Below are 7852 nucleotides of genomic sequence, written 5' to 3'. Positions count from 1 at the left end.
AAGCCCCCTGCAAGCTGGGGTTCTCTCCCTGTCTCCTGCAGGGTGCATGTTTTTGCTGGGGATAATTATCATGTGATTCTTGGACTCTAGTGTGCCAACTCACTGCATTTTACTAATTCTAAGGCACATGTTTTTCATATTTTAACACCTTTGAAATTGGGTGTGTCATATTTAGTCTCAGATGACAAAAATAACAGAATCAATGGCATTTTCAACTCAATGAGAAGGGAGGGCTTAAGTTCTTGGAATTAATATGTTTCTCATTTTATGGGAGATAGTAATTGTGTTTTTGTGGCCATTGGAGTTAAAAATTAAAAAGAAAAAGCAACTTCTAGATTTGATGCACATAGAAAGCAGGGCTCAAATGATCTACTGTTGTGTAACAAATAATCACAAAATTTACCAGCTTACAACAACCATTTAATTTTATCGTGCAATTTTATCAGCCCAGAAGGCAGCAAGGCTCATCCACTTGGCATGGACAGAGTTTCCTTGGAGGTATTCAGCTATCGGAAGGGCTGTTCCTGAGTGCCCAAGTGATGTCGTTCACACGTCAACAGGGATGGCTGGGAGGCTGGGCTCAGCTAGCAGCATCGATCAGGGCACGTGTGGCCTCTCCAACAGGTTGGCCTCAAGGTAGAAGGACATCTTCCATCTCTGGAAGCAGGTGTTCCAGGACACTGAAGCAGAGCTGCAAGGCCTTTGATGGGATAGCTTTGGAAAGCACACGGCCCCACTCTGATCTGCATGAGAGAGACAGTCACGAGGGCACGAGTGTTGGGAGGTGAGGCCTGGGCGCCATCTTGGAGGCTGGCTCCCACGCCGGGAATGAATATGGCCTCCCTCACCACCCATTCTGGATTCACCCAGTGGCTATTACTGGATACCTACTATCTGCCGAGCGTTGTCAACAAGAGGCACACGGTCCCGTCCTCGTGGCGGTGACTCTGCAACGGCAGGTGTGGTGGGGAAGAGGCAGAGAAACAGTGGGTGGAACATCAGCAGGGAGGGATCATCCCTGTAAAGAAGGACATAGATACAGGATGGAAATGCTGGAAAGGTTGATCAGGGCCTCTCTGAGGAGATCTGTGACAACTGATCAGAATGAGGAACAGGAGGTACATTCTGGGTGGAGGGAACAGCACGTGCAAAGGCTGGAGGGTGGAACAGAGCTCAGGACCTCAAGGGACAGAGGACAGGCAGTGAGGGGTGGCACATGGGGAGCAGGGGTGAGTGGCGGGAGCAGTTAAGAGGTGGGGAGGCCAGACCCGGGGGGGCTGGGGGCCATGGTAAACGGGCCCAAGTGTATTGGGACTGATCCAATGACTTGTCCCCAAGATGGGAGTCACTGGGTAAGTTGAGTGATGGGCCACCAGCTGGGCACGACCAGAGGAGATCTGCTTGGGCAAGATGGGCCTGCCCTTAGCACAACTGGGACACAGGTGAGGCCCGCCAGCTTCACCCAATCTCCTCCCAGGCACTCCCTCCTGGCCACACTTGGGTCATGCATCTCACACCCACACCAGGAAACCACACGCAAGGGCGTGGCCAGCCAGTCAGGGAGGAAAAGGCTCTGAATGAAGCTGGTTACGAAAAAGCTTCACCCAAGAGAAGCTTTTTAACATCTTTTAACATCTCAAGCTCAGTCTGGAAATGATCCCACCATCTCTCTCCACGTCTTTCAAAAAATCAAAGAAGGAAAATAGTGACCCTTGTTTGGGCTGTAAGCAAAGAGCCCATAAGTACAGGGAAAGCAGGTTAGGTTTTGGAGTTCTTAAAACATCAAACCTGCAATTGTGGGACCCTCTGAACCTCTTGTTTCACCAAGCTTCCTTGATTTTATTTTCTTTTTCACTTTTTCATAACCCTTTTAGTCCTCCCCAGAGAGTACAGTATAGAATCCATGCATAATAAATGCTTGAATCATAACTGTGCGACCACGAGAGGCAGAACCAGGTCCTCCTTGCCCCCTACTCCCGCAGGATGTCCACGTTCTAACAGCCCATGACTACGTTACCTTCCACGGCAAAAGGGATTTTGCAGGTGTGATTAAAGTCAAGGAACTTGAGAGGGAACATTGTCCCAGATTATCCAGGTGGGTCCAGTCTCATCACAGAAATACATAAAATTGGAGAACCTCTCCCAGCCGTGGCCCCAAAGAGACACAATGACAGAAGAAGGGTCAGAGGGATGGGACACTGGTGGCTTTGAAGATGGAGGAAGTGGGCATAAACCAAGGAATGCTGGTGCCTCTCAAAGCTGGAAAAATTGAAGGAAATGGAGTCTCCCACAGAACTTCCAGAGAGAACGCAGCTCCACTGACACCATGAGTTTAGTGCAGTGAAACCTGTTGTGGACTTCTGACCTTTGAAACTATCAAAAAATAAAAACGGATGTTGTTTTAAGCCACTAATTTGTGGTAGTTTGTTATGGAAGCCATAGAATCTCATCCAGCAATTCTAACTCACGCCTCTTCCTTCCGCTCTGTGGCAAGACGCACATCCCTTTGGAAGATACATTCTGTTACTTTGGAGATGGGATAGGTTTTAGCCAGGACTTTTTCATCTGCAAGACCCTAAGACCCAACTCAAAAGGGCTTAAGAAACAAACAAACAAAAAAGGAATGTCTTGACTCACTTACATGGGAAGTTAAGAGTCCGGGGGACGGTTCGATTAAAATAACTATCATCAAAACCATCTCCAGTCCTGCCCTCTGCCATCGGTCCTCCTTCTCCGCAGGGTCTCTCCCCAGCATCCCTGACTTAGGTCCCCAGCTGACATCCTCTCTGCTTCAAACCCAGTAGAGACAAAACGTTCACACCCTGACCTGTGTGAACAGAAGTTCTCAGCTTGACGGTGATTGGCCAGAACTGGGTCACATGACTATCCCCCAACCAATCATGTGGCCAGAGAGGTGCAGTGCTCCGACTGGCCAGGTCCGGGTCCCATGACCATGCCCGCAGACAGCGAATGATGGAGTATGTCAATAAGGAGAGAGAGTTCCTCGAAAAACGTCGGATGCTGATACCCAGGGATGGAGAAAGGGGTACCGAGTGTCAACCCAAGTGTCTGCTGCAGGAACACTGGGCTTCATCTGCTTACTAGAAGGTCAGCGGGGCCACCACGTGGCCCCTTCCATGACACAGTGTCTGGGGGGCTTTGGGGTACCAGCTGCGGGGACGATTCTTGCAGTGACCCTCAGGCCCACCCTTCCCGGCCACTCCAGCCTGAGGAGCGGACACTGGCACGGACTTCTCACCCCCATGCGAAAGTCACCTCCGGGTCTGGGCACGGGCACGCAGCCCTGGGGTCTCTTCCAGGTTCTCTCCAAACCGTTTCCCATCCTGCAGCTGCCCTCTTGGAATCCCTCCGGATGGCTTTCTGTCATGCTGGGACTGGGAACATTCACTCTTGTGTTTGTTTTCACAGAGTTTGCAAACTTGAGTCTTGGCCCGAAACCAGGGAAATAATCGGCTTTTTCCATCCGCCCACCACCATCCCCAACTGGCCTCCGGAAAAGCCCTGGGAACGCTGCGGGCAGGGCTTCTGGTACCCCAGCTGAAGCTCCCAGCCGGCGAGGCCGGCTTGCCAGCCCTTGGCACCTGCCCGCCATGCTTGGGCTCCACGTCTATTGCCTAAGCTAAATCTTTCTTTCCCGTGAGTGGGGATTTATCCTCTCCCAACTACCCGGCTGCCTTGCCAGATGCTCAGCCATGGCTCCAAAGGTAGAGACCCCGCTGGGACTCAGAGCCCAGGGCCCGAGGCCCCTCACCTTTCCCACAGGTCTCTGTGATGCCCCACCTTCAAGGTCAGACACTATGGAACCGAAGGCCAAAACACATTCACCCCGGGACGTCAGTCCTCCCGTCAGCCGCAGAGAGTGAGTCACAGCCAGCTCTGCTCAGGCTGCACGAAACTGGCCCGGCCAGACCAAAATACTTCGGGCTAATTCATTTGGCAAGAGCATCAAGGGCCAAAGAGGATCGAGTCCAAGTTTTCTCCTCTTTTTAAAGATAAAATAAAACAGAAACAAAAACAAACCCTGGCACGGAGAGAGGCAGAACTCAGATTGCCTTTCATCTTCCGGGCTCGCCGGGGTGGAGGTGCCGCGAGGGCAGGACTCCCGCCTGCTTTTGCTCATCATCGTTCCTCCTGCGCCTAACATCGTCCCCGGCACACAGTAGGGGCTCAAGAAATGTTTGCCCCCTGGTGTTCCAGTCGCCATCGCTACATGGGAGCCGCCTGAAACCTTATGACGGAAGACAACCGCTTTGTTATGCTGATGGGTCCTGCGGGTTGAGAATTTGGACAGGGCACGGCGGGGACGGCTTGTCTCCGCTCTACAGCGTCTGAGACCTCAGCTTTGAAGACCCAAGGCTGGGGGTGATTCAACAGCTGGATGCTGGACTCACCCGGCGGTGTCTTCGCCTGCTTGCCCGGTGTTCGCTTCCTGTGGCTTGGGAGCTCAGCCAGGTTGTCAGACACGACACCTACGCGTGGGTTCTCCACGTGGTCCTTCCATGGGGGCAGCGTGGGCTTCCTCCCAGCATGGCAGCATCGTCAGAAGAATCAGGAGGAGGTGGCATCACCGTTGGTGTCTTATTCACAGAAGTCCAGGAACATCACTTCTGTAATCACCAGCCCACTCCAATTCAAAAGAAGGAACACAGAACCCTCCTCCTGATGGGAGAGTTAGGGTCAAAGTCATACTGTACAGAAAGCATGTGTGATGGAAGGTGATGCGGCAGGCATTGTGTGCCATGCAGTCTGCCTCAGGTGAATGGATGAGGTTCAGATAAGAGAGCAAACCAAGGCACCTTTGTGGTGACATGCTTGACCCCCTTTCAGGTTTTCTTAAGTAGCCTTAAGCATAATAAAATCGCCTTAAACATCACTAGAAGTGGAGACTGGCCTCAGAGTTGGATTAAAATCACCTTCCTGGAGAAAACAACATATCAGTCTGGGCGGTCCTAGGGTGTGGGTTAAAAGAGAAGCCAGATCAACGTCAACATCTCAGTCATGACTCTGTGACACAGTTTGCAAGATGTCTTCATTTTTAAGGAGACTGGGTCAAGATACACGGGATCTCTCTGTGTTGTTTTTTTATGATCCTCCAATTATTTCAACAAAAATTTCAGTGAGAAGAATGTGAAGCCAGGCTGGTAGGATTCGAATCCTGATTCGGTCACTAATCTGCTGGGCAAATGCAGACCCAAGACTTAATCTCTCTGTGCCGGGTTTCCTACCCATAGGATGGGGCCAGGGGCCAGTAACGGCACATGAGTCCCCAGAATAGGACAAAATGCCTTCCCCTGGATCCACGGGCACCCGAGACGACACACATATTCTGAACGATCAGAAAGAGAAGGTTGGCGACTAGTCTGGAAAGAATGTCAAGCCCGCGATGCGTTTGCCCCAGACGTCGGCTGGAAAGTTGTCTCCCGGCCAGCTGACGTCCGCGGGAGCTGCCTGTGTCGTCAGTAAAGAGAGCCAGGGTGAAGAAAGACAGCAAGTGCTTCAAAGATCTGGTCTGTGGCCGGGCAGTCAGGACACACGGGAACCCACAGAATGAACCTGACTGACAGCCCACGTGCTGACCCTTCCCCGGTGCTGAAAGGTCTGAGCGTGGAAAGCCGAACACGGACGTTTGGGAGCTGGAGGACCCCACGAGGCGCCAAGCTTTTTGGCTCTATTCTCGTATTTACTGCTTACAATGGCTTATGAGGCACTGTTACGATGTTCCCCCACTTGACAGATGAGTTTGGGGAGGCTCAGAGAGGTCGCCATTCTCCTAAGGCCACACAGCTTGGACATGGAGCAGAACGTGGCTGGAAGCCAGCTGGTTGGTTCAGACGCCAGCTTCCTTTGGCTGCGTCTTCTCCTTGGCCTGCTCCTCCCTGCTGCCCAGATCAGAGGGGGCCCCTCAGGCTCTCGGCACTCCAGGCCTCCTGCTGCCCCCGGAGGAGCCTCGATCTTAACTCCTGCGCCTGCATTTTTGCCGGGAGATGAGCTCAGATGAGAGCTTCTCCCTGCGCTGGGTGCACTGACAGCCCAGAGCGGGCGCAGCCAGCAGAACCCATGTTACTTGGTGTTGACAGCAGCTCCTCCACGCCCCGGCCCCCGGAGCTCTGCTGAGGTCAGCCTTGCCTGATGGCTGCCACACACGTGCAGGTGAGGGCCACCCCAGGGAGGCAGCAACAGGGGCCCCACAGCTAGACCACGTGCATTTAAGTCCCAGCCGGCAACCTTGACCTCAGTTTCCTCATCTGTGAATTGGGCATCACGAGAATACCAACATCCTGGGGCTCTTTGGAGGATTAAATGACGTGATGCACGCAAAGAGCTTCGGGTCCCCTAAGGAAGAAGCCTAGATAAAGTCAGCAAAAGAAGGGGACACGGCGCCTGGTGACCAAAAGGCATAAAAGTCAACATCACGTCCTTCCTGCGCGGGTAGAGTGGGGGCGGGGCGTTCTAAAGCCTCTTCGGGACCCTCCTGAGAGAAAGTGGAGTAGCGTGTTTATTCTCAGGTCACGTCTGCGCCGCCGCCACCCCGCTGGCCGTCGGGGGAGCTCCACGCCCGGGCCCTCTGCCGGCCGGCTCAGGGCAGGCTCGCGCGGCAGGCGGAAGTCGGGAGGGCGGCGCGGGGGAGGCAGCACCTCCCTTCTCTCCCCCGTCTGCTCTGGACCCTCAGCCCCCACTAGAGGGCCCCTCCTCCTGGGTCCCCTCCTGTCCCGGAAGCCCCAGCCTGTGGTCCAGCGTCTTCTGATTTCCCGGGTCAGGTGCCACCATCTGCTCCTGCTGTCCGTCTAGCGCGGGTGGCCAGTGGCTCCCGGCCCCTGTTAAACTCTCTGGATGCTGCACCTGCCCCGTGGGGCTCCCGCTGGATCCTGTGCGGCAGGGGTAGAATCTGAAGCCTGGCATTCGTGTGAAGCCAAGACTCGCAGGTCCTGGACCCCAGCACCCCTGACCAGCGAGCCCCTCCCCCACAGCCCCAGGCACTCCTTTTCGTGGGTGGAGTGGTGTGTCCCCAAAACGCGTGTCCACCCCAGAACGTGCCCTCACTTGCAATAAGGGTCTTTGCGGATGTCATCAAGGTAAGGACTGAAGGAGGTCACCTAGACTAGGCTGGGCCCTCAGATCAACGGCGGGTGTCTGTCAAGCAGAGGCGAGAACAGACACACACAATGACAAAGGCAGAGACTGGATGATGGGTCCACAAGCCAAGGGTCACCAAGGACGGCGGCCACACCAGGCGCTGGGAGGCAGGGCCAGATCCCCTCGGAGCCTCTGCAAGGACCCCCTGCCCGCCTCTGGGTTTCAGACCTCTAGCCTCCAGACTGCTGGGAGAACACATTTGCGTTGCTTTACGCCCCCGGTGTGTGGCCGTGTCCCGGCAGCCCGGGACGCCCACAGCCCCTTCCTCCGAGGTCGGGTCGCCCCCCGGACCAGCCTGGCGCCCCCGGGGAGGGGGCCCTGACTAGATCCAGGTGGAAAGCACACAGTCGCCCTTCAAAGCACATTAAGAGGGCGCCTGAGGAGACTGAGAAAATAACCCGATGAACAAGACAAGAACTCGACTTGGCCGTGAAAGATGGGGAGAAGGAGAAGGCGGGCCCGGGCAGAACCCTCCCAGCTCAGCTCCCTCTGCCTCGGGCCAGACACCACCGGGCGGTCCTGCTTCTGCGGGGAAAGCCGCTCGGCGAGGCAGGGCCCTCCCGTGGTGACGGCAGACACGGGTCAGGGCAGGCCGAGCCGCGGCCACACCCCCGGCCGCAGGGCTGAAAACGCGCAGACACTTCCCGCTCCCCTGCAGGGCTGGGGGGGGGGGCTGGCTGCTGTGTGAGTGCCCGCG

At 55.1% G+C, this 7852-nt stretch overlaps 1 long non-coding RNA gene across 1 annotated transcript; it reads right to left on the bottom strand.

Annotated features, from left to right (window-relative positions):
• Positions 1–236: 236 nt before the first annotated feature.
• Positions 237–2774, bottom strand: LOC116660887. Its single transcript, XR_004316526.1, has 3 exons — positions 2642–2774; positions 892–1018; positions 237–743 (listed from the first exon to the last, which is right to left on the bottom strand). It is a non-coding gene; the product is annotated as an uncharacterized LOC116660887 (long non-coding RNA).
• Between the last annotated feature and the right edge of the window lie 5078 nt (positions 2775–7852).

The sequence above is a fragment of the Camelus ferus genome, chromosome 32, assembly GCF_009834535.1.
Source record: "Camelus ferus isolate YT-003-E chromosome 32, BCGSAC_Cfer_1.0, whole genome shotgun sequence".
Lineage (NCBI taxonomy): Eukaryota > Metazoa > Chordata > Mammalia > Artiodactyla > Camelidae > Camelus > Camelus ferus.
The sequence above is the reverse complement of the archived record's forward strand: the minus strand, read 5'-3'. Positions and strand labels throughout refer to the sequence as shown.